Source organism: Pongo pygmaeus, chromosome 19 (genome assembly GCF_028885625.2).
Source record: "Pongo pygmaeus isolate AG05252 chromosome 19, NHGRI_mPonPyg2-v2.0_pri, whole genome shotgun sequence".
Lineage (NCBI taxonomy): Eukaryota > Metazoa > Chordata > Mammalia > Primates > Hominidae > Pongo > Pongo pygmaeus.
Genome location: NC_072392.2, coordinates 15,632,053 through 15,658,243, shown reverse-complemented (window position 1 = coordinate 15,658,243; position 26,191 = coordinate 15,632,053). Strand labels below are relative to the sequence as shown.

Here is a 26,191-nt window from a genome sequence, read left to right as displayed (position 1 = left end):
GTTACACAATTCAATGAAATCAAGAAAATTCATAATTTGAATGAGAAATTTAATAGAGATATAAAAAAGAAACACACAGAAAACTTAGAACTGCAGAATCCAATGAATTAAATGAAAAATACAATCAAGACTCTAACAACAGACTAGATCAAGCATAAGAAACAATTTTTGGGCCAGGCGTGGTGGCTGACGCCTGTAATCCCAGCACTTTGGGAGGCCAAGGTGAGTGGATCACCTGAGGTCAGGAGTTCGAGGTCAGCCTAGCCAATATGGTGAAACCCTGGTCTCTACTAAAATTATAAAAAAATTAGTTGGGCATAGTGGCGGGCGCCTGTAATCCCAGCTACTCGGGAGTCTCAGGAGGAGAATCACTTGAACCCGGGAGGCAGAGGTTGCAGTGAGCCGAGATCGCGCCACTGCACTCCAGTCTGACGACAGAGCGAGACTCCGTCTCAAAGAAAAAAAAATTTCTGCTCTGTAACTTCACTTTTAACATTGTTTAGTTTTTTTGTTTTGTTTTTGTTTTTGTTTTTGTTTTGAGAGAGAATCTCGCTCTGTCGCCCGGGCCGCTCCGGACTACATTTCCCAGGAGCCTCGGGGCGCACTTCCGCTTCCGGCCCCTTTCCCTGGAGGGGCTTTGCGCGTGGCGAGTCTGTGTCCTCCCTGTCCCTCCGAGCAGAGAGCCTCCCCGTATCTGGACCGGGGAGGAGCAGACGCTGGACAGGGTGTGTGTGTTCAGCAGTGGATTGTCAGACTTGGGGTCCCGGCTGCTCCCTTTTGGGCCTCTCCCCGGGCCCGCTGATCTGACTGTAATTCCTCCTGCTGGAGCTAGGATTCGGCCACCTTGACGCGCCCCCTCTGCCCCTGGAGCGTGTCTTTGGGTTTTGTGTGTGTGGGAGTGGCGTTTATGTGTGTTTCTTATCCGTGACACCTCCGGGTCGTTTGCTCGGAAACCGGCTGAGGGCCCGCATAGCCTGGAGCATTTGGTTGGAAGGTGAGGCAGGTAGCGCCCAAGGCTCCCGTACCAGGGCCAGGTTAGGCACCAACGCGTCCCTTATGTCTCTGCAGCCTGCAGTGTGGTGGAACCGTTTTATAGACTGACAGTGTGAACGTGGGAAGGGATGGATATCAGAGATCCGTTTATCCACATTTTCAGAGAGTGCTATTGCTCTGATGTGAGTGTAGGCAGGTTACTCTCTGTGTCTCGTGTTCTTTACCTGTAATTTGAGGTTTGTTGTACCTACTTTTAAGTGGTGGTTGTGAGGATTAAATGGAATTTTGACATGCAACAGTTGACACAGGGCCAGACACCAAGTAAGGGATCAATCAGTTGTCGCTTTTATTAATAGTAGGCATCCATCTCCCCATTTGTACGTAAGAAGGAAACACCCAAGAATGAAAAGTAACTTGTTGTAGGTCACCCAGCCAACTAGCACATAGTGGAAATTAGAATCCAGGCACTCCTAGCAGGGCACTTTCCACCACCCTGCACTTTTGTATTCATCAGGCACAGTATCTCTACTGTTGTCTGTAACTAACTGTCTATGTTCCCAGTGTCTGACTCCGCAGGGCCCTGGTGGTATAAAGGTACTGAGACTTGCCTGTGTTTAGGGCTTCCTGAAGATTAAATGGCTGCTGAAGTTCTTGAGTTTAGCTCTAGCTCAAAAGATACTGCGTCAGACTCTGCGTTCTGAGTAGAGTCTCAGAGAATGAAAAAAGAAATACAATGAAAAAGGGGAAAACTTCAATCCAGAATCTCTTGCCACAGTTTCTGGGAGAATGCTGGCAATTCCCAGGAAGATACGTGGAGAACGGAAAGGTTGCTACACCCAAATAGTGGAGCAAAGCTATGATTATGGAGGATTGGACCTGCAAACTCCAGAACAGAGGTAAGAAATAGAAATAAAGGGTCCTGCCATTAGCCGAGAATCTACAGTGTGCACACACAACCTCATTTTATTTTTTCTTTACAGCAACCTTGTAAAATATGTGTGGGCAGCACAGAGACCTTGGGCAAGTTAACAGTTTCCTCATCTGTAAATAGTGATTTATGGAAAGCACCTGGTGCGTGGTGAGTGCACGAAGAATGGTAGTGATTTTACTAATATCATTCCCTTTTAATTTGAAACTCTGAAAAAACAAGATACCTTACTTCCATACTCTTTCCATTATACCACCTGCCTCTCTGAAGGATGAGGGGGGATAAGTCAGACTCCTTGGAAGAGGAGAAAGAAATAAGTATGGAGAGGCTGATGATTTGATTTGGCATTATAGCACATGGGAGAGCCCTAGTCCCTTGAACCTTCTATGAGCTCAGGGCTAGAGCTGGGGCCTGCGTCCCCAGGGTCCATGGCCCTGCTGCTCATTTCTGGTGGAATTAGAGACTGCTCCTTGGCTCTCTTTCAGTTTTCTCTTAAAAAGTGCTTTCTCTTGAGATACAAAGGGATGCCCCAGATTAGAAGGGACTTCCATAGTCTGTCTCTAGTCTGTTTGACTATCCTATAATATCCTGCCCTCAGGCCCTCTGATTTCTGGAAGTCCTGGAACTTAGGAGTTCCTAACTCTACCTTAGCCCCCACTGATTGTCAGTGTCCAGTACAGGGAGGGGACAGGCATCTTGTGGGGAAGTTGGGATTTGGGAGTATGACCAAACATATTGATCATACCTTTTTTCCCTCGTAAAACAAAGTATAGAAAGAAAGCACCATAAAGTCTTGGTTAATGTTGATATGCAGAAAATATTGAGAATAATAATTGGCCGGGCGCGGTGGCTCACGCCCGTAATCCCAGCACTTTGGGAGGCCGAGGCGGGCGGATCAGGAGGTCAGGAGATCGAGAATAATAATTAACTGATGATTAAATGACCTTTCCTGAGTGCTTATTCTGTACCAGGTACTGGTTTGGGCCGTTTATGTGCATTAACGCACATTGTAGCAACGTAGGTACCATTATTATTCTCTTTTGTAAAATTAGGAAACTGAAGCCGAGAAGAAACTTGGCTATGGTTATAGCCGTACAGTGCCAGGATGTAAAGGCAGCAGGCAGGCAGACTCCAGAGCCAGGGTTCCAATGACAAAGGATTACAGGAGGCGTGAATTCTACAAAATTGTGAAACCCTGTACTTGATAATAACTGAGGCCTAAAAGAACTACTTCTTCCGCCAAACAAATCCACAAGGAGGTTTAAGTACTGCTTTTTGGAGATGGGTGGAGAGAGGATTGAAGAAATAATAAACTGTAAAGTATTAGGAAAATATAGAATGATATGTAGAATAAGATAAATAGCATGTAACCCTACTACCTAGAGATAAGCGCAAAGAAATGCTCAAAGGTAATAGGATCAGCAGTTCTTTCCCTACAGGCAAAAAAATCAAAATGGAGAAGTAAATTATGAGCAGAAGGTTGCTTGTTGGGGATAGAATCAGACCAAGGGAATTTGGGGCTCATTCATTAATTCATTCACAATACTTAGGGACTGCTGTCTGCCAAGTACACCGTGCTCGGTGCTTAGGATGCAGTGGTGAATGATACAACACATGCAATTTAGTGGAGCGTGTGTGGTGTAACAGGCCTGAGATGGCCACAGACTCACCGTGGGCCTGGAATACTCACGATGGGGTGGCTAAAGGTGTCTGTGACTGTGACTGCTGGGGTGGGCACTGCTGTCTTTTGCTGCTGTGACTCCGTTTTTCTTGTTCTGTAAAATTGGTCACTTTCTCCATTTGCGAATAAAGGAGTTGAGCCTGGAGGTCTTTAAGCACCTCTCCAACTGTAACATTGCACTTCTTGTTTTGTTTTAGGGTGTTTTGGTCCCAGGGAACCTCGTTTTCAGAGCAGAGGCTCACGCAGATCCTGAGCCCAGTTAATGGTCATACCTTTCCCTGACTAAGTGAATGTTCATTCTATCCTTTGAGATTATCTTTGAAGTCTCATTACATAGATGTCTGTAAAATCCTTCAAGCTGTGGACAGCCAAGGTCAGAGGCACATTTTGTCATAAGTGGCTGTTTCTAAACTCACAGGTTTGAGATACATAAAGATAAACCAGCTTCCTTTATGTCGATTTCCTTCCAGTTCTGCCCTCTGAGGACCCTGCCCTTTCCCAAAAGGGATATCTTGAGAAGGAAAGTATGGCTGCTCTTTGCTGGACAGCAGAGTCCCAGGTGAGTTGGGGATTTTCCTCTCTTCTCAGAAATTTATTTTAATTGAGTTGGGGATTTTCCTCTCTTCTCAGAAATCTTATTTTAATTCCTGAAGCAAATTTCTTTCTCTTAGCATGAAGCTTGTCAACCACATTAGCCACAGCAGTTTGAAAGGAAAGGATCAAGCGGGTGGGATGGACTGCCAACGAGATGGTGTTTGAGTATTCCTCAGTTGTATGGAAGTAGGAGTGAAAGTCAGGAGGCTTGGTAGCCTCGCCCATCAGTTGGCAGTGTGGAGAAAGGATGGTGGGGGCGGGGTGGGAATGAGGCCTCTTTAGCAGATAATTGAGGAGCCTGACTCCTAGAACATGGTTGGGTGAGAATCAAGCTTCTTTTTGTTCACTTGAGACATTTGGCGTAGATATGCAAAGGCACGTGAGGCATTTCTTGCTTCCATCTGCTTAGAATATTTTGGGGAGAAAAGATGTACACAAGTCTATGTGGCACAAACCAGCAGATTTATTATTATTAAATAGGGCCTTATTATTAAGGGCCCTTATTATTAAGGGCCTACTCAATAATAAAGTGTCTTAGGGAAAATGCTGTATGGACTTGAGGAGCAGGAGCAAATGTGTCTGGCTGAGAGAGATTTAGGAAGGTTTTATTCATTCAACTAGCATTTTAAAGTTCTTTTAAGCAGCTCCTAGGCTAATGAAAGTAGTGAGATTTAATGTGGGCCCTGAAGGCTGAGTAAATTCTTGAAAGATTTATAGAAAGTTAGTGACATAAATGACTTAGAATCAAAGCAAGATACTGATTCCTCTGGCACAGGAAAAAAGTCAGTACATTGAAATCACAGAGGTGTTGTTCCACAAAAACTTAAAGCCTTCTTATACTCAAAGTTCTTTCCTAGATATAATTCTCAAGCTTGGCTTATTTCTTTTTTTTTTTTTTTTGAGACAGAGTCTTGCTCTCTTGCCCAGGCTGGAGTGCAGTGGCGCCATCTCGGCTCACTGCAAGCTCCGCCTCCCAGGTTCACGCCATTCTCCTGCCTCAGCCTCCCGAGTAGCTGGGACTACAGGCGCCCGCCACCACTCCCGGCTAATTTTTTGTATTTTTAGTAGAGACAGGGTTTCACCGTGTTAGCCAGGATGGTCTCGATCTCCTGACCTTGTGATCCGCCCGCCTCAGCCCCTCAAAGTGCTGGGATTACAGGTGTGAGCCACCGCGCCCCGCCAGCTTGGCCTGTTTCTTAGTTTCTTATTTACCATGTGTCTCTCTCAATTTACTGAAGATAACCTTAAGGCCTGCTAAACAATAGGCTTGGGTGGGAAGGCCACATCCTTAATCTGACTTTTTTTTAACAGGGCTAAATCACTTTGTTTAGTTGACAGGTGTAATGGGCCTTTGTTGCTCAAAGCTCTTGTTAGACTTACTTCCCACTGTATGAGATCTAGAAACAGTTTGCTTTTCCAACCATGTGAGGCCTCAGATTTCTGCACTCTATTCTCTTTTGTTTTGGCTTGAAAATCGACACATTGTTTCCTGAACTTAACTCATTCTTTCTTTGCCAGACATATCCAGGAGCATTCTACACAAAGAGCATTCTGGTGCTTTCCAACCTGTTCTAGAGCCACAGGCCCAGTGAGCATTTGCCCTGCCCTCATAGTTGCTAATTAGTTTGCCAGTGTATATTAAGAGTCTGCATCTTTTGGCTGGATGCGGTGGCTCATGCCTGTAATCCCAGCACTTTGGGAGGCCGAGGTGGGTGGATCACCTGAGGTCAGGAGTTCGTGACCAGCCTGGACAACATGGTGAGATACCGTTTCTGCTAAAAATACAAAAAAAAGTAACTGGGCGTGGTGACTCACACCTGTAGTCCCAGCTACTCATGAGGCTGAGGCAGGAGAATCGCTTAAACATGGGAGGTGGAGGTTGCAATAAGCCGAGATCATCGCGGCCACTGCACTCCAGCAACAGAGTGAGACTCCGTCTCAAAAAAAAAAAAAAAAGAGAGTCTGCATTTTTCCAGTTGTAAATATTCTTTTCTTTGAAGCTTGCCACCTGACTGTCAATCCAATGCCACCTGTGTATTTGAACTTTTTATTATGATATCTCCCACTTGAAGGTGCTAATTTCTGAATTAGTTTGGGTTGGCTTACTAATAACTGTTGTAACCAATAGACCCAAAATATATATGGCCTTAATACAATAGGAGTGTATTGTTTGCTGTCATAGCCATGTGACTGGGTATATAGATTGATAGGATGGCCATTCAGGGACCTGAGCTATCTGAAGCTCTAGCCTCTTTACCACATGGCTTCCAAACTCACTCTGGGGCTCATGGCCCTACCAGCCAGTCAGAAGGGGAAAACAGCATGGAGGAATATACGTGAATCAGGCCTGGAAAGGGCGCACATCACTTCTGCTTGCATTCCATTGGTTAGGATCTCATGGCCAGGTCTAACTACAGAGGTTGGGAAATGTTTGTATACCTAGAAAGGAGAGGAGGAGGTATATTTTCATGGACAGTTAGCAGCTTGTAGCACTGTTCTCAAACATTTAGGTTATTTAGAACGATTTTGCTATTTTGCTATTGTAAGGTATAAATAGATGTGATTCTTTGTTTATAACTCTCAATATTTCTGGTGGTTTTCTTTTTTTCTTTTTTGAGGCGGAGTCTCGTTCTGTCGCCCAGGCTGGAGTGCAGTGGCGTGATCTCGGCTCACTGCAAGCTTCGCCTCCCGGGTTCACGCCATTCTCCTGCTTCAGCCTCCCAAGTAGCTGGGACTACAGGCGCCTGCCACCATGCCTGGCTAATTTTTTTTGTATTTATAGTAGAGATGGGGTTTCACCGTGTTAGCCAGGATGGTCTCGATCTCCTGACCTTGTGGTCTGCCCACCTCGGCCTCCCAAAGTGCTGGGTTTACAGGCATGAGCCACCGCACCGGGCTGATAGTTTTCTTATAATTGAGTTCTATATATAAAATTACTGTAAAATAAAACTATCCATTTATGTCAAAGGGGTATACACATTTTAAGATTTTAAGATTAATATACGAGTCAATAAAATCTTGTCTTTGACACTGTGAACATAGTTTAATCTATTTCCTCTCCATCCCATCAGTCTCCCCTAATTATGCCTCATTTAACTTTTTCTTCAGAACCCCATGCAGGTGTTTTAGGGCTTTACGTCATTCAAGGATGTGGCTGTGAACTTCACTGGGAAGAATGGAGAGAACTGGACCCTGCTCAGAGAGTCTTGTACAGAGATGTAATGCTGTAGAACTATAGGAACCTGGTCTCCTTGGGTAAGCCTGGGTCCTTCCACCCGAGACTGACCTTTCAGGATACCTTTGCTTTCTAAAGATTCCCTTGCTTCTATTAGGGGATGATAACAAATGAGGCTTTGGTTATTTTCCCCCACAGAATCCAGATCAGATCCTTAAACTGTTTCTCACCCTACTTGGGTAGAAACTATTTAATTGCTTTTGACAATTAGTTATTTCGTTTTCTCTCTAAAATGCAACAGAGTGGGACTGAGAATAGAGTGGTCCTTTCTCTTTTGAACTTAAAATTACATTCTGTTTGTGTCTCTTGAGTAGGATTTCCATTTTCCAAACCTGCTATCATCTCCCAGTTGGAAGAAGTGGTAAGCCCATGAACGCAAATGCAGGAGGGAGAGGTGCCAAGAAGCAGCTGTACATGTAAGTGAGAACAAGGCAGATTGCATCTTTAGAAATAAGAGTTAGGGGTTCTTCCCAAATCCTCCAGGCCTGTAGAAAATGTTGAATCCCCCTGCAGTCTCATCTTCACCTGACCACATCAGAATCCTAATAGCTTACCCCTCTATTTCTTCTCAGACTCAAGGAAGAGATACTTCCTACTTAAAAGTTATAACCCTAACACATGATCCAGAGATCAGCTTTGTGCCTCATCCTGAGGCATTTTATGAGGCTATTCCCCTTTCCTCTTTAGTAGCTGGAATCACTTCTTCATTTACTCTTTCCTCATCCTACCTAGTTTTCTGCTATCTAAGAAATATGAAGAGAAGGAAATAATTTGAATATTTTTAAGGATATAAAATTGACATAATTTGTTGTGTAGATTTGAGAGGTGAAGGAGTAACAAAGAAAATTCTTAGGTTTCTGGTTTGGATGTGTAGGTGAATGGAAGTTCTCTTCCCTGAGATGGAAAACACAGGAGAAGTAGCAAATTTAGGGGGTGGAAGATGAGTTCAGTTTATCTTAAGTTGTTTGAAGTGTCTATAAGTCTAAACAAGTGGTTCTTAACCAGGGGCAAGTTTGCCCCCCAGGGGACATTTGGCAATGTCTGAAGTGTGCTATGGGCATCTCGTGAGTAGAGTCCAGGGTTGCTGCTAAACATCCTACAATGCACAGCACAGGACAGGGCCCCACACAAAGACTTGTCTGTCTAAAACGTCTTGTCTGTCTAAAAACACTTGTCTTTTTAAGTCTTGTCTGTCTAAAAAGACTTGTCTGTCTAAAATGTCAATAGTGCTGCAGTTGAGAAAACCTGCTCTAAGTGGTGATGTCTGGAGGCTAGATGAATATAAGGATGACATGCCAAATGTATCTTAGTAAAGGAAAGATAGTAACTGGTGGTACAGATTTGGGAGTTGCCTGAGAATGGATGACAATTGAAGCCATGGGAGTGGATAATATCACCCAAAGAGCACAAAGTTACAAGAGAGCCTAGAACCCTAATGAACACAAACATTCAAGTATCTGCAAAAAATATATATATATGTATAGTATATAGTATATATATTTTTATACTATATATGCAAATATATGCAAATATATATGCGTATATATACATGTGTACATACGTATGTATACATGTATACATACGTATGTATATATACGTATGTATATACGTATATATACATATACGTATATACACGTATATATACGTATGTACACATGTATATACACATATATATATACATGTGTGTATATATATACACACATGTGTATATACACAGGGCTTCTCTCCAGTGTGGATCCTCTGATGTTGGGTAAGATGGGCACTTCTACTGAAGGCTTTCCCACACTCCTGACAATCAAATGGTTTCTTTCCAGTATGAACCCTCTGATGCTGGGTAAGAGATGAACTCTGGCTGAAGGCTTTCCCACAGTCTTTACAGGTGTAGGGTTTCTCTCCAGTGTGGACTTTTGTGTGTTTTGTAAGAGTTGAGCTCTGACTGAAGGCTTCACCGCATTCTTTACACTTGTAGGTTTTTTCTCTGGTATGAGTTGTGTCACATAAATGTGGCAGAGCTTTCAGGTGTAGTTCAGCCCTCATTAGACACCAGAGACTTCACAGTGGAGAATCTCCCTGAGTGTCTGGACAAATCCACTCAGACTCTTCATTTTGTTAAATACCAAAGAATTATACTTTTATAGGTTGTTACAGTGGCGATGCTTTATTATATTTTAAGGGATGAAAAGCCCCCCTCTCCTACCCTGGTTATTTTCTCTTGCAAAGCTATCAGAATATCACAAATCCAAGTGAAGAAACACTGAACTGAAATCTGGAATAGCCTAATAGACTCTAAAGCTCAATTTTTATATGTGTATGTGTGTATTTTTATCTGTACCTGAAATGACTGATGTCACCATGCAGTGATTTTACCCCCTTCCCTGGCCTCAGGAATAAGCCAAGAAATTCTAGTTGTGCAGAACTGAGCTTGTTGCCCCTTCTCGTACTGACGGAAATAGTGCCATGTCCAAACACAATAGAGAAGCTCATGGCTAATTACATATCCTAATACCACCTTCCTATAAAACTTTGCCTTAATCTGTAGTCATTCCTGCCCCCAGCTCATACCCTCCTGTGGGCAGCTTTTGTCTGCTTTACCTCATCCCACTATTTTGTGATCACCCCCCAGAAGATGAGGGACCCAGTTAATAGGCCAGATGTCAAGACTGATGACATTTCACACACCAAGAGAACTGGAAAGTTTACTATTCATACACAGGGTTTCTGGGGAGAGCGGGATAGATGAAAGCTGGTCCAAAATGGCAAGAACAGAGAGGAGGCTGGGCCTTTAAAGTGGCTAGGGAGTGGGGCTGGAGAGCATTCGAACTGTGGGCTTGAGGAATTCAAGCTTCCCGCCAGTGCTGGGAGCTCAGGAGATGCCCACGGATTTCTTTATCTAAAGCACCAGGTGTGTGGTGGGGCAGTGTGGGGGAGGGGAGAATGGAAAATGGTGGAAACTTAAATGCTGTCAATGGCCAGACATCAAAAATGGGGCCAAACTCTGTTACATCTACCTTTTCAGAAAATCTTTTTTCACTTATCTCAAAATAGCTCTTTAATGTTATTGTGTCTTTTTTTTTTTTGAGACAGAGTCTTGCTCTGTCACCAGGCTGGAGTGCAATGGCACGATCTCAGCTCACTGTGACTTCCACCTCCCAGGTTCAAGTGATTCTCCTGCCTCAGCCTCCCAAGTAGCTGGGACTACAGGAGCCCGTCACCACACCCGGGTAATTTTTGTATTTTTAGTAGAGACAGGGTTTCACCATGTTGTCCAGGATGGTCTCAATCTCTTGACCTCATGATCCGCCTGCCTCGGCCTCCCAAAGTGCTGGGATTACAGGCGTGAGCCACTGCGCCCGGCCTATTGTGTCTTCTGTTGATGAGGAATCTATTTTGCTTTTTCCATCTCCCCTTTCTTAGAATTTTCTTTTTTTTCCCCTTCGTTAAGGCTGAAATTATAACTATCAGTTCTCAGAAAGTAAGAACCATTTACCTTGGAAAGTGACAGCCTTACATAGTAACTATTATGCAATCCCAACAGAAGAGTTAGGGAAGATTGAGTCAACACTTTTAGAAAACATTTAAAAAAAAAAAATGGTCATATGAATTTGTGTCAGACTATCACCAGATTAAGTTACTTGAGGCTGCCTGATGAAAATTCGTGTATATGGCTCTAAGAAATTTTATGTGTACCTAATAAAGCCAGGCATTATTTTTTGGTTATGCTGTGACTCAACACATACATGCAAACTTTTTTTTTTTCTTTCAAATCTTCCTAAGCTTAAATTGGTGTTAGAGTCACTTTTTAGGTTTCCATGAATTATTTTCCCTGCCTTTTTTTTTTCCTGTTTTAGATGCATTTCAGTTACCTGAGAGTAATCCAATTGTATAGGATTGGAGTCCCTTGACTTTCCCATGTCATTCCCAAAGTACTAGCCAGAACCTGAGATTTCCTTGCTTTCTATTTTTCTCACTAAAAGGGCTATTCTGAACTCTCTCTCCTCACGTGCTTTCCTATCCTTCTCTTCTATTTAAAGAAGTCGGTGTTAGTACAGCTTGAAATTCAACAGGGCTTGAATTACAGAAGGCACAACTGAAGTTAGAGAAGAAAGGATTTTTGTTCTGAAAATTGGCGGTGAGACAGACCACTCTGAATAAATGGTGATATCTGGAAATAATTTTTGAAATGCCCAAAATCCTTCGTAACTTTAAGAAATTGAAAAGGGATGGGGAGGGTCATCTATAAGAGTGTCTGTCATTAGAATAGGACTTCTTAAAGTAATGTTTGTTAACAATTGGTAACAAGGTCATTTCCAAACATAGTTCCTGGAGCCAGTTAGCTTTGGATTGGTAGAAACCATTGTTGTTCCCTCAGAGGCCTCATCTGTGGTAATTTATTTTAGAACTAAAAACTCAAGACAGATGTCCTTGAACAAAAGGTCTGTCCTAGAATGGGTGGATTGCATGAATTCATGGATTGTACTGTAGTGAATTGGTATAATTCTCTTGTAGCCTAAATATAATTTGGATCCAGAAATATTAAAATTTTGAGGACATCATAGTGACGAAATATTTGAAATCAGAACAGTTCTAGAAATGTTATGACTCTGGTACTTACAGAGCCTTTTTTGTTTTGTTTCAGTTTACTCTGACTGTACTGTTAGTAGTATGGTCTATGCTTGTGCTCTCCTCTCAGATTTGTTTGTTTGAGACAGGGTTTTGCTCTATTGCCTGGGCTGGAGTGCAGTGACGCCATCACAGCTCACTGCAGCCTTGAACTCCCAGGATCCTTGATCCTCCCACCTCAGCCTCCCGAGTAGCTGGGACCACAGGCAAGCATCACCACACCCGGCTAATTTGTTTGTATTTTTTGTAGATGGGGTTTTGCCATATAGCCCAGACTGGTCTTGAGCTCAAGCAGTCTGCCTACCTTAGCTTCCTGAAGTGCTGGCATTACTGGCATGAGCCGCCATGCCCAGCATTTGGATATTTCTATAACAGGATTCTCTTTCGTGGGCTGTAGTGTAGACCACACTTACCCTTCATGATGGAGAATATGATTCCTCTCCTTTTACAACCTAAGCTAAAGCTCAGTGTGTTTGTTTGGTTATGGTAAAGTCTGGGGTGGGGGTTTGATTTGGGGCTTTAGATAGTAAGTGTTCTGATATTTTGATCTCTTTTTGGTAGGTAATCTAGATTCTTTAGTTTTTAAACTAAAGAGTGTCTAATATTCTAACTTATATGTTAAAATTGCCTGTATGCTTGGCTGATATGTGTCCAATGAAGGGAAAATTAATTTACATGTTAATTCCTCCAAGCAAATTATCCTGAATAATTTGCACTGTTGTGATAAGCTAACTAGGGTGACCCCAGGCTTGATTTGAGGATTGCGGGAAGAGGTATTTAGTGATTAAAGTAGGGCTTTCTGTCTTTTCGGAGGAGGCATTAATACTTTTTAGGTTTTCTTTAAGTTAAGAGGCAGTTGTCCATATTATCACTCTTTCCATTTTGCAAGTTAGTCTCCTTTAGGACCCAGCTTAAGGTATCACCTCCACCCTCACCTCTTGGCCACTGTAACTGAAAATAGTCTCCTCCTCTGAATACCAGTGCTGCTCACTATTTATATCACTCACATATGCCTATGAAACATGACAGTTTTGGTTTGATACTAATATCCGGCCTTATTCTCAATTTTAACATCATCAGGGATTATGATTTTAACATCATTATCATCATGATGAGGGAAACCTATCTTTGTTTAGGTCTTTCGTTGCTGATTTTACACAAAATAATACTTGCATACGGTTAAAAAAAATCACATGAAATAGAGTTTTTCAATGAAAAGTCGTTCTTCTAGAACTTTGACCTGTTAGATATATATTGTATATTTGATGACTGCTGGGTATGTTTTGCCAAGAGTCATCTATGCAAAATACAGTGGCTTGAGATAAACATCTCAGGAAAAATCATCTCATACCTATATTTTACTCAACAAGAATTCACCCATATGCACCAAGATATCCCCCCAAACCAAAAGATAAATTAGTATAATTAAGAATACTGTAAAATTATGTTTTGCACACCTGTATAAAATTCTATTATTTATTTGTCTATTTATACATGAGTTATTATCAGAGCTATACACAAAACTAGCTGTATTTTATGGGCAAATTCAAGGATTTATAAAGACAATATTGGTATTGCCCTGTTTTCATCTTACATGCTGACTGCAGAAGTAACCTTGTGTAAGAGCATGACTTCAGTGAATCTAGAGGCCCAGCCAGTTCATTCGTGTGCTAGTTTATTCCTCTCCCTGAATGTTTTTCCTTGGTTTGCCAAAGTTGACTGTATCAGAAGATATGCCAATTTATCCTAGTAGGAAGATTGCTAGGATACAGCAACACGGTGAATAAAGAAGCACTTCAGATTAATCCAAGTCCAAAAAAACTCCACTTAACCTTAATCAGCTTCATATATTAGGCCTGGAGTAAATGTGACTATAGTGAAAGCAGGAAGACATTAGACAATATTCATTTATATATTATTGATATCAGATGATGCACACTGACAAAAACAAAACCCTAGAAATACAGTAACTGTATAGTGAAGCCATGGCTTAGGCTTCACTATACAGTTACTTATTCAGTATCTTTGCTTATTCAGTATCACGGTTTTTATAGGACCCCAACACTAGAAATTAAAAAGATTCCAGTAACACCAACCTAATTGTATGAAGAATAATCCTTAGTGGAGAAAATACTTACAATTGTATAGAAAGCCTACAGTGGATCATTTGTCATCATCCCTGTTCATAGATTTCAGAACCAAAAGGGAACTTTGAATATATAATATGGGCCTTCTGTTTTGCAAGTGAGGTGATGGAGATCTGGAAAGGTTAAATGATATGCCCATGCTATTTGGGGTGAGGGCAGTGGATAGCGGATTTGAGCTTACACAGACCTCCCAACCCTGCATAAAGAAAAGACCTTTCTGTGACACGTCGACCATAGAGAGCATCTGGGAGAGCAATGGGCATAGGGACGCTTCGAAGTGGGAGAAATTAGCCGCTGAATGAGGGACAGGAGGGAGCTGGTTTACATTTAGTGGTAGTTACTGACTGGAGCACTGTGATGAGGCCATGGTACAGAGTGCTTTGAAGTCCTTCCCTGGGCCTGGGAATGGAGTCTGGACACATGTGACAGGCTTTGCATCCTTGTTGTTTCTGCCCTGTGGCAATTGGGGATTTACTGGATGAAAATGGTTTTCTTGTTACTGAATTTAAACTGCAGAATATCTTCAAGCTATGAAAATAATTCTGTGTGCATGCACCTGTGGGTTAGAACACTCATTCTAATCGACATGAGGAAATTATCTCATGAAGACTTTACCTGGTGTGATATTCTTATGAATGAATGAATAAACACCTTTTGTTTCTCTACTTTGCACTCACAAGACTCATTCTTTCACATCAGTGGTTCTCAACCAGGGGTGATTTTCCCCTCCAGGAGACAACTGCCAGTGTCTGGAGACAGTTTTGGTTGTCACAGTTGGGGGAGGGGTGTGTTACTGGCACCTAGAGGATAGAGGCGAGGGATACTGCTAATCATCCTACAGTGCACGGGACAGCCCCCACAAAAAAGGATTGTCCCACCCAAGACGGCAGTAGCACTGAGATTCAGGAATTTTTAGATAAGCAATTTACTGTGGCAGTATATCCCCACGAGGTGGCGGTACAGCCGCCTGCTGCAATGTTAAACTACAGTAGTTCACCGTGAGCAGTTGATTGTAATAGCGAATCTATTCTCTTTTTCAAAAAGTACACTTAAACGTTTTTTATATTACAAAAGTGAAATATTCTTTGTGGCAGAATCAAATAGTGTACTGTAGAAGTGTATAAGTAAAAGAAAGGGGTTCCTGAGTTCCCCCTTGAAATCCTACCCTTTAGAATTGATGTGTATCTTTTTAGATTCTTTTCTTGTGCGTGTATATGTATGCATGCATAACTAGTAGTGTACTGTTTGTTTTTCAACTCACTTATAACTTTCAACATTATACTTTAGACATCTTTAAAAATAATTTAGAGATATCTAATTTTTTTAAATGGATGCATTGTGTTCTGATGTATGGATGTCCTATAATTTCTATATATTCTTATTAATGGGCATTTGGGTTCTTTCCAGTTTTTTTTCCTAATACAGGCAATTCAGTGGTCATGCTGCTATTTCTGTAGGATAGATTCCTGGAAATGTGAGAGCTGGGTCAGAGTACATTTAAAATATTGATGAATTGACTGTACTAGTTTATACTCTAACAGTGTAGCAGAGTGCCTTTTTCTGTCCGTAACATTGGATACTATCAAGATTTTATTTTTAATATATATTTTATTATATTTCATTCTTAACAATGTTGAATGTCTTTTCCTATGTTTATTTTTTCTATGTTTATCAGTTATTTGTTGTTCTTCCATGAATTGCCTATTCATTTCCTTTTTCCATTTTTTATTGGGTTGCTTTCTTTTTATCAATTTGGAGTAGTTCCTCATACATTTTGCTTATTAATGCTTTGTCTGAAGTTTCTTTTTGAATATGGGATAAGTTAAGGATAACATAGCTAGCCAATTGAACTAACTGTCCTTATTGAATAATTCCTCCCTTTCTCACTGAGTTGAAATATATACATATATGAGTCTGTTTTTGGACTCTGTTCCATCTAATGCTGTGCTAGTTTCACAGTGTTTTATTTATTGTGGCTTGTAGCTGGTTGGTGAAGAAGGATGGGAAGAATGTTTGGTGGTGTGTTTTCGTGTGCAAAAGTGTGTTTTCATGTACAAAAGCCTAGAGACAGGAGAAAATGGCAAGGGATTGAAGGAAGGCCAGAGGCTAAGGAAGGAACAAGGGCATCAGGAGGAGGGGGAATGACGCTGGAGCACAGGTGGGGCTCAGATCATACAAGACCCCATTGGCCATTTTCAAATTTGGATCTTTATTCTTAGAGCCATGGAAAGATTTTAACCAGAGAAGTGACATGATCAGATTTATATTTTTTGAAGCTTTCTTTGGACTTCTGCTTCTGGCTATGATGGAATAAGTGGTACTAGGCTAGCCCTCCCACCATAAACTGCTATACAACATGACAAAATAGACGAAACAAATATTTTCAGGCAGTGAACAATAGGTAGCACAAAACTACTGATCCCAGACAGAGGGAAACTCATGAGGTGAACCCCATGATCACCCAACTGTCTGTCTTAGAACTACTCCCAACCATGCACAGATAGCTGGAGTCCATGTAGAGCACAGTGGTCCCACTGAGTGGAGGATGTGGAAATCAGGGTTCAGAGCAGCGGAAGCAGATAGATAGTGCGGGATGAGATACAGAGAGGAGGGAGTTGTATAAGAGCGTACACGAGTACATGGATAGGTCCCTTGTAAGCCGAAGGTTGAGAGGCAAGCTGAACATGAGCTAGGTGAGATCACTCAAGGGTTATAAGATAGTGGCTACTGTGGGGTTGAGAGTGGAACAGTGTCCCGGTGGGATCCTGGGACATACAAAGGACACTAGAAAAAAAACAAGGAAATCTGAGTAAGTATGGACGTCAGTCAATAATGTATCAATATTAGTTCATTAATTGTGACAAACTATCATACAGTAACATAAGATGTTAACAGTAGAGGTGTTGTGTACCCCTATGGTAGAAAGATTGAAGGGTCTTATGTACCCCTATTGGGTGTGGGGTATATAGGTACTCTTAAAAAAAGAGTTTGATCTACTATGGTAGAGAATTTATTCTTTCCATAGAAATGATGGAATTCTTAGATGAAGAAGCATTCAAAGAGAAGTCAGCCAAAACATATAGGAAGAAGAAAGTATCATAGATGTGTATCAGGAAGTTAATTGATAAATATTCTCTCTGGGGGGAAAAAAAGCTACTTCTGCTTGCATCTTACACAATTGCACATGTACATTCTTGCTGGAAAACCATCAGAAGTCCCATTTTGTCACTTAGAATGTTATAAAGTCATGTACTCGAGAGTTAAAATATAATGAAATTAATACTTTTTACTGTTGTTATCAAGTACATTCTTAAATGAAACTGGCTTCTTTTTAAAATTTATTTTCAATTTTTGAGTGTGTGGAAAAGTACAATGACTGCTAGCACAGTGTGGTGCCACTGCTTTGATATGTGCTGAGGCTCCAGCAATTTTACTCACTATTGCTCCTGCATCATTGCGCAAATGACAATATGGTGAAAATGGCAAAGAATACTCAAGTGTTATCATGAAAATAGTTTTGACCTCACACATCCCTGAAAGGGTCTCAGTAAAGCATCAAGGATCCGTAGATCATGCTTTTAGAACCACTGGGTTAACAGCAGGTATCTGGAGTTTATGTCGTAAGATGAAGGAAGGCAAGCCTCTACAAATACTTATGCTTTTAGACTTATCCCATTCATAAGCCTATTAGTTCTGCTCCATCCCACCCCTCCCCCAAGGCAGAGATTATTAGACTGAATAAAAAACAAGACTTGTTTATATGATGCCCATAAGAGATGCATTTTAAATATCAAGAGCCAGGTAGACTGGTAAAGGGACGGGGAAAAGATAATACCAAATAACCCAAATGTAGAACAAACCCAAATGCTCATCAGCAGGGTAATGGATGAACACGCTTGGCTACAGACATAGCATGGAATGCTACTCAGCAATGAAAACAACAGGCTACTGATATGCACCATGACATGGATGAATCTCATAGATGTTTTATTGAGGGAAATAAGCCAGACACAATAGTGCTTACTATATATTTCCATTTATATGAAGTTCCAGAACAAGCAAAACTAATTTATAATGATAAAAATCAGATTCTTAGTTGCCTGGAACCAGGCATGGTAGAAAGATTGAATAAAAGGGCATGAGGGAGCTTCCTGGGTGCTGCCAGTATTCTCTCTTGATTGGGTGGTGGTTACCAGAATGGAGTTATTTGTCAAAACTCATTCACCTGGATGCTTAAAATAGGTGAATTTTATTGTATGTAAATTATACCTCAATAAAGTTTATTTTTTTAAAAAGCTTTCTCTGAGGGTGGGTGCAGTGGTTCATGCTTATAATCCCAACACTTTGGGAGGCCAAGGCAAAAGGATCACTTGAGACCAGGAGTTGGAGTCTAACTTGGGCAATATAGTGAGACCCTATTTCTAAAAAATAAAAATAAATAAATACATAAATGAAAAGTTTTCTCTGGATGCAGAATGGAGAATGGATTGGCAAAAGCATGAGTAGATGTAGGAATTCTAGTGTGGAGCCTATTGCCATAATCCAGGCGAGAGACAGTGATGGCTTGGACTCTAATAATGGCAGTGGAAATATAAAGGGTAAAGGGTTTGGAGATGTGTGAGATATAAAATGGTGATGGGATGGACATGGGTTGTGACGGAAAGAGAGGAGGTAGGGATGCTCCCTGGGTTTCTGATTTGTAACCTGGTTGGATGCTGTTGGCAATCTCTGAGAAAAGAACCATGAGGAGGGTCAAATTTGTTGTGGTGGGATCTGGGGAGGCCTTACATTTAATTTTGGATGCATTAGATTCAAGGTGCCTGTGAGAAAGTAAAGTCTTTATACTTAGAAAGTAGTTGGATATACAGGTCTGAAAGTTGAGCTGAGACATCAGTTTGTGAGCCATAAACAGGTGGTAACTGAAGGTGTAGCAATGGATGAGCTCATCTAGGAAGAGAGACTAGGTTGGAAAGAATAAGTGATCTTGGGTTGAGCTTCAAAGAGCCTCTCACCTTTTCAGGCAGAGGAAGAGGAATAAGAAAATTGGACTGAAAAGTAATGGCCACTGAGATGTGGGCAGCCAGGAGAATGTGTTATCACTTGAATGTTACCCATTCATTATCTGATTACATGTTTACATTCATTACATTATCTGATTCATTCTCTGATACATTATGTTGTTTTCTTTTCTTTTCTTTTCTTTTTTTTTTTTTTTAGATAGAGTCTTGAACTCTCGCCTAGGCTGGAGTGCAGTGGCGCAATCTCGGCTCACTGCAAGCTCTGCCTTCCAGGTTCACACCATTCTCCTGCCTCAGCCTCCCAAATAGCTGGGACTACAGGCACCCGCCACCATGCCCTGCTAATTTTTTGTATTTTTATTAGAGACGGGGTTTCACCGTGTTACCCAGGATGGTCTTGATCTGACCCCGTGATCCGCCCGCCTCGGCCTCCCAAAGTGCTGGGATTACAGGCGTGAGCCACCGCGCCCGGCCTCTACAGCCTTTTTAAAACTACTTAATGTGATCGTTTTCTCATGCCATTAAATAATGAAAAGTTGGTTTTCAGTGAGTTGTATAGCAGCAGCTTAGAAAAGCAAATAATAAAACTTTCCAGAAGCAAACACACCCTGTTGAGCAGATGGTTTACAGTACCACCCAACTGCCTATGCCTTTTTTTTTTTGAGATGGAGTCTCACTCTGTTGCCCAGGCTGGAGTGCAATGGTACCATCTCTGCTCACTGCAATCTCTGCCTCCCAGGTTCAAACAATCCTCCCACCTCAGCCTCCCAGGTAGCTGGGATTACAGGCACATGCCACCACACCTGGCTAATTTTTGTATTTTTAGGAGAGTCGGGGTTTCACCATGTTGGCCGTGCTGGTCTCAAACTCCTGATCTCAAGTGATCTGCCCACCTTGGCCTTCCAGAGCGCTGGGATGACAGGAGTGAACCACCACGCCTGGCCCTGCCTATGCCTTTTAATATACTCTTTAATAAAGCCAAAACGCCTACATTCACTTTTTGGAATGGAGAGTGGTACAGGAAGTAAAGTCTCCAGAACATAGATTTGTCATCCCTACTGCTCTGACATAACCTTGGAGGGTGTAGGTTGTGTGTCTCCGCCTGGTGTGATGTTACCCTCCCACAGATAGGCACTGAGGGATGCACTTCCCAGCTGCTCTACCACTGGCCCAAGTCTAAAGAAACGTTCACAAATCTGCTAGTGAGTGACCACCACCTTTGGATCCACCTCACAGGCATATGTTTCTAGTCTATGAGGACAGAATGAACACACTCTTCCCTAGGTCCCCAAGATGAAGCCACACCGTATTTGAAAGAGGTAGCTACCAGTATCTGTACTCTCAACTGAGGGAAACAAAACCAACAGGTCAATATAGATGTCAAGATAGGCACCAGGCAGGATAAGCCTTCCAACCTGACACAGATCGAGAAGCCACATAGTCAAGTCCAGCGTGGCAGGGGGAGCACACTTGCTCTAGAAGTCATTGGAAATAGTGTTTCCTGGTTCTTGGTCGGGGCAGCAGATAAAAGACACATCATGACATTGATACTGTGACAGGAGCCACCTCACTCAGGAAGCCTCCCCGAGGTGCATTTTCCTAGCTCTGAGACGCTAGAGCTGATGGGCCCTGCTGGGGAGAGAGCTCAGATCTAAACAGAACAGGGCGCGTGTGGCCACAGGTCATCTCTGTCTGGATTACATCAGTGTTTTTCCTGCCTTTGTTGTCAGTCGAACTCCTGACCTCAAGTGATCCTCCCACCTCAGCCTCCTAGAATGCTAGGATTACAGGTGTGAGCCACCATGCCCGCTGGCTTTCACTACTCTCACTGTCCTCCAGCTCTCATATTTACTGTCCCAATCTTCTGTGCTTTACAAGTTCTCTAATCAGTTGTGGCCAGACCTGATGCTGAATAGATTAATACTTTTTCAGCTTAACCCAAGCCTAGGTTCCCTAAGGCTATGTCCAGTCCTGCTAAGTGCTCTGTTTTGAGTTTTACCTGTGCTCGCTTCTCTGCCCTAGAAGAGAAGATGGGATCCCCTGTGCTGCTTCTTCACCCTTAAAATGGATTTCTTGCCCTTTTCTCCCTTTTTAAGTATCAATGTATGAAATCCACCTGTACCACCCCTTCTGCCATACAGCTGCTGCCACATCTGGCTCCTAGAACCTGTTTTGCTTTCATAGATTATCTCGGAACCAAGTGTTAACTTCATTTTTAAACCCCATTTTAGCAGATGTGTTGCTGTAGTCTGCCTGTATTCACCATGAGGCCTGTACACACCACGTGTGGTTTTAGTCAAACACAGTGCCCTCCATTGTGGCCACATGGGAGACCCATAACCCAATACTGCATCCTGGGCTGATGACAGCACTGCATCTGACCAGACATGGGATTGACCCAGGGGTGGGCAAGCGGAGTGAACAGGATCAGCCAGAGTTCTCTCATGGCATTCATTGTATGGAGACTGGTAGGGACAAGGTCCTTTCCAGTTTTGGACCCCAAGCTGTAGGGAGACAGTTTGGGCCTGCTATTTGGCATCTTTCCTGGCACCTGGAGAGAGTGTACCATTTAGGATGCTTCCGGCTGCAGCAATAAGGACACATTATCTTACATGATTTAAAGCCTGAAAATAAGCAGTTTAGATAGTTTCACAGCTCAACAGTGTCGCTGGGGCTCTTTCCATTTTTCTGTTTCTTTATCCTCAGCTTACTGACCTAGTCCTCACGTTGGTTCTCATGGTTGCCAGAAGGCTGCTGCTGCCTGAGAAGCAGAAATATCAGTCAAATTAGAAGGGAAGGTGGAATTCCAGAGATATTATAAATATAGGACTGGCAGCTGTGCTCTTCATGGGCAGGGCATGTGTCATATTCTGTACTTATTTTGTGACCTCCACAAATAAGTATCTAGTGTTCAGCATCTAATGGATGCAGAATAAATAATGAATGAATGAAGCGATCCTGAGTGGAGAGGAGAGTGGCACGTGCAAATGTTTTCCAAGTTACCTGCCAGGCCAGGCCAGACTCTGGGACAAATGGACGTATCCAGATGGCACTTGGGTGGTTGGGAAAGAGTTAAAATGAGGAAAGATGTTTCAGGAGAAAAAAGAAATGCCAGTTCCTGAGGGAGTATTGTGCCCTTGTCCTCCTCTCTTGGGGAGGAGAAGGCTCCCAAGAAGACAGAGCTGAAGGTCAGTTAGGAACTGAGGGTTCACAGCCCAGCTTCTTCACCACCAGCCCAAGTCTAAAGAAACTCACAAATCTGCTAGTGAGTCACCACCTCACTCTCCTCTGAGCAACTGTAAGATACCTAGGAGTAGCCCTGCCCTGTCCCGGAATTAGCCAGAACGTCCCCACGTAGCCTACCAAGACCGTTTCTGGCCCTGAAATCACCAGTGTGCATTTGAATTCTGACTCCACCATATATCAAATGTGTGGGTTTGGGTCAGTTACCCAATCTCATTAAGTTACTGTTTTCTTATCTGTAAAACCCTATCTCATGTAGATAATGTATTCCCTGCTTAGCACAGTCCCTGTACAGAATGTGTAGTCAGCTATGATGGTGCTGGTGGTGGCAGCAGCAGTGGCAGGTTTCAAAGGCTGATCTGCTCTCAAGCTCGAGATAACACATGAATGAAAATAATAGCTTTGTGCTAGAAATGCTCTTTGGGAGTTCAGGCTGGCATGTTCTGAGGGTCCAACTACAGGAAAGATGAAATTTAAGAATGGAAAACCAAGAGATTCAAAATAGAATGTGTGCAGCGTGTGTAAATAGTAGAAGAAATGGGTGAATATCAACTAAGAAGTTTAAAGAAAGCCCGGTGAAGTCGTATTAAGGAATCTGGGACTCATGAAAACTGGAGGGACTCAGGAGCAGCCACTTCCTATCCCAGGATCCACAAGAAGGTCCCGCACAGTACCTTTTAAAGCTTTGGAGTCACAAGTGTGCATTTAAATTCTGACTCCATCATTGGGAGTCCCCATTTCTGACTCCTCATGGTGAAAGAGGCTTGTTTTCCAAATATCTCTTTTAAGAGCCAAGGAAACTCCATCAATGTTCTTTTCATATATCATCACCTTAAATTTGCAAAGACTTCTTTATCCCTGAAGCAGTCACCACTGGCCGACAGGCTGCAGTAACCAAGTCTGGTGCAGATAAACAGCCCATCCTGGGAGCTGGAGTGCATGGATGTTGGAGGGTCATGTTTTCCAAACTGTGGAAGAAAAAACAGAAAGCTATGTTCTTCCAGGAGGTATTTAGAACGGAGCTTGAGTTTGAGATTCAGATGCCTGGGCCTGTGTAGTGCACTTGTGGGGCACTCCAGCAGGGGCCTCCTAATGGAAAATGCATCCTGAGAGAAGGAGTTAATTATAAGCTTAGCTACACCTCGGAATTTCAGGGTCAGAGTGGGAAAGTGGGTCTACGTAAGCCAGAATCCGTCACTAGGATCTGCTCTCAAGCCAGCTTCCATGGCATCATGAAGCTTAAGGGAGAAAAGGCGCTCTGAGTAAAGAGAATGAGCAGTTTCAGTAACATTAGAGGGACACATTGTACTAAGCATCCTTGCTCTGGGCTTCATCTAACAATATATTATACTTCATTACCAGGCAACCTGGCCACCATTTGGACCGCAGGGCATCAGAGGCAGCAATGATAGGAGAAGAAGGTGCCCAGTGGAAGACAGTGCCCTAGGGACTCCAAGAAACACTGAGAGGAGGGGTTGGGCAGATCCGAGACCCTTGCTTAGTACATAGGGAAAGGAGCTGCGAAATAGGAATGTCGCCTATAAGTGTGACAACAGGCTTCTGGGGAAGTTGGGGTTTCTTACATTTTAGAGAGAGGAGGGTGATCCTTGGCCAGCTCCTTGTCTCACAGCTTAAGAGAACTGGCTGGAAGGAGCCTTCAGCTCCTCAAATCCTGCTGTGTTTGTGCCCATAATAAGATTAGCATACAAGTTCCTTTGCATTTGCATGATGTGTTCACTTTCATTTTCTCACAAACCGTAAGGTTTTTGTAAGGTTGTTGTAAGTTTATTGGAGCAGATACTACATCCCCATTTTAGAGAAGGAAACAGATTCAGAGAGGTAAGCTACTTACAAAGGTCACACAGCTAAAAGGTGCTGGGATCAGGACTCTGACCACTTGACACTTCTAACTCCAGATTTTCCTTCTGACCATATTGGGAGCCCTCCATAACATCTACCATTTACCAGGTCTTCTGATTAATATGCCTGTTTCCTTCCTACTAAAATACTCTTGGCAAGGCAGTGGTTATTTCGCTCTCACGGAGACAATAGCCCCTCTGTGTTCTTTTTTTTTTTTTTTTTTTCTGAGATGGAGTCTCGCTCTGTCGCCCAGGCTGGAGTGCAGTGGCACGATCTCAGCTCACTGCAAGCTCCGCCTCCCAGGTTCACGCCATTCTCCTGCCTCAGCCTCTCAAGTAGCTGGGACTACAGGCGCCTGCCACCATGCCCGGCTAATTTTTTGTATTTTTAGTAGAGATGGGGTTTCACCGTGTTAGCCAGGATGTTCTCAATCTCCTGACCTCGTGATCCGCCCGCCTCGGCCTCCCAAAGTGCTGGGATTACAGGCGTGAGCCACTGCGCCCGGCCCCTCTGTATTCTTTCGAGCATTCTTGTTGCTTTATTTGCTTCCTGAGTCTATGCACCATGCTTGGAGGAGGGCTGCCTCTCAACCCAGGAAACCCATGTACAGATGTTGGGCTTCCTCTATGCAGACAGTCAGGGGTATAGAAATACGGAGTGTTTAACCATCTGGTTTTCAGCAGCGAGGTGGAAATCAAAACCATTTGAGCAAATGAGTGTCCCAGGGGAAGTGGAATGAAGAATTGAGCTTCAGTGGCTGCTGAGACACAAGTCATCCCTAGAGGACTTGGCTGAGGCAGACTATGTTGTTTATAGAGGAACCAGCTCATTGTCCTCTGGCCCTGGCCACAGCAATCAAGGGAGGGGTACATTTTTTGGCCCTTGAATGAACAATGTTTTTTCCTTCCTTTTTTGAGGGGTCTAGGTCTGCGGTCCTTACTTATTGTTTAAAAAAAGGAAAAACAAACTTCTGAGTAAATGTTGGGAAGGTGAAGGGTGGAGGGGATGGTTTTCTGAGATTCCTTCCAACACTGAAGGGCTATACCTCACTAGTAAAAACAAGAGGACCCTCACTCCCACCCTGTAACTTGTTGCTACCTGAAGGTGTCTGTCCGCTTACCTACCTGCGTGCTCCTGCCCAGCAAGCCCGGCCTGCCCTGCCCTGGCCATTGGCCTTGCTGAGCTGCTGAGCTGCTTGCCTCAGTTCCCTGGAGGCATTCACACCTGGCCTGAGATAAGTCTGCCCTTTTTGAAGGTGAGTGCGGCTCCCTGGAATGTGTGGTATCCCAGCAAATAGCAAGATTAGAGGTGCCCATTTTGACTGGGAGCTGGACAGCTGCCCAAGTTCTAGAAAACCAGCAGTGCTGAAACAATGATTGGCTCAGGGCCTCAGGGGAGCCAGCCTGGGAAACCATCTCCTGTCCCAGGGCAAGAGAACATTTGTTACAGATTTTTTAAAGATTTACTTCATTTATTATGTGTAGGTTGTTTTGACATTTTTAAGCATAACCCGTAAAGGTAACTAGAGTTAGATTTGTGTGATTATTTGGGTTTCATACCAATGTTAGAGTTATTACAGAGGTTGATCTGGAGATTCAAAAAGCATAGTTCAAATGTGTTATGTGCCGTATAAAATGTCACGCCCTTGTGTCTGGAATTTACTGAGAGTCATTTGAGATGTGGTCAAATTCTTGAGCTCTCCATTTCCAGGGCATTGCAGACTCCTCCAAGTAGGTTTCTAGGTGGTCCAGCTGCTAATTCTGGCCCCATAAGCTTGGGTGGTCTGAGAAGTGATCAAAGCAGTGCCCGTGCACCACAGCCACACCTCACTGGAAGACAAAAGAGAACCCTAGAACAGCCCAGGACTAGACC

General features: G+C 42.9%; 1 protein-coding gene across 4 annotated transcripts in view; it reads left to right on the top strand.

Moving 5' to 3' along the window:
- Positions 1 to 615: 615 nt before the first annotated feature.
- The window catches only part of TRIM16 (tripartite motif containing 16), a 55,672-nt gene continuing 30,096 nt past the window's right edge, over positions 616 to 26,191 (top strand). The window contains exons 1-7 of one of the 4 annotated variants that reach the window (XM_054456482.2): positions 666 to 994; positions 1,769 to 1,889; positions 1,974 to 2,071; positions 3,800 to 3,975; positions 4,073 to 4,161; positions 7,305 to 7,451; positions 7,746 to 7,847. The gene's annotated coding sequence lies outside the window, so the exon portion shown is untranslated. Of the gene's footprint in view, positions 995 to 1,768; positions 1,890 to 1,973; positions 2,072 to 3,799; positions 3,976 to 4,072; positions 4,162 to 7,304; positions 7,452 to 7,745; positions 7,848 to 26,191 lie in introns of all 4 variants that reach the window. The other 3 variants (XM_063655886.1, XM_054456483.2, XM_063655887.1) reach the window with 3 other exon arrangements.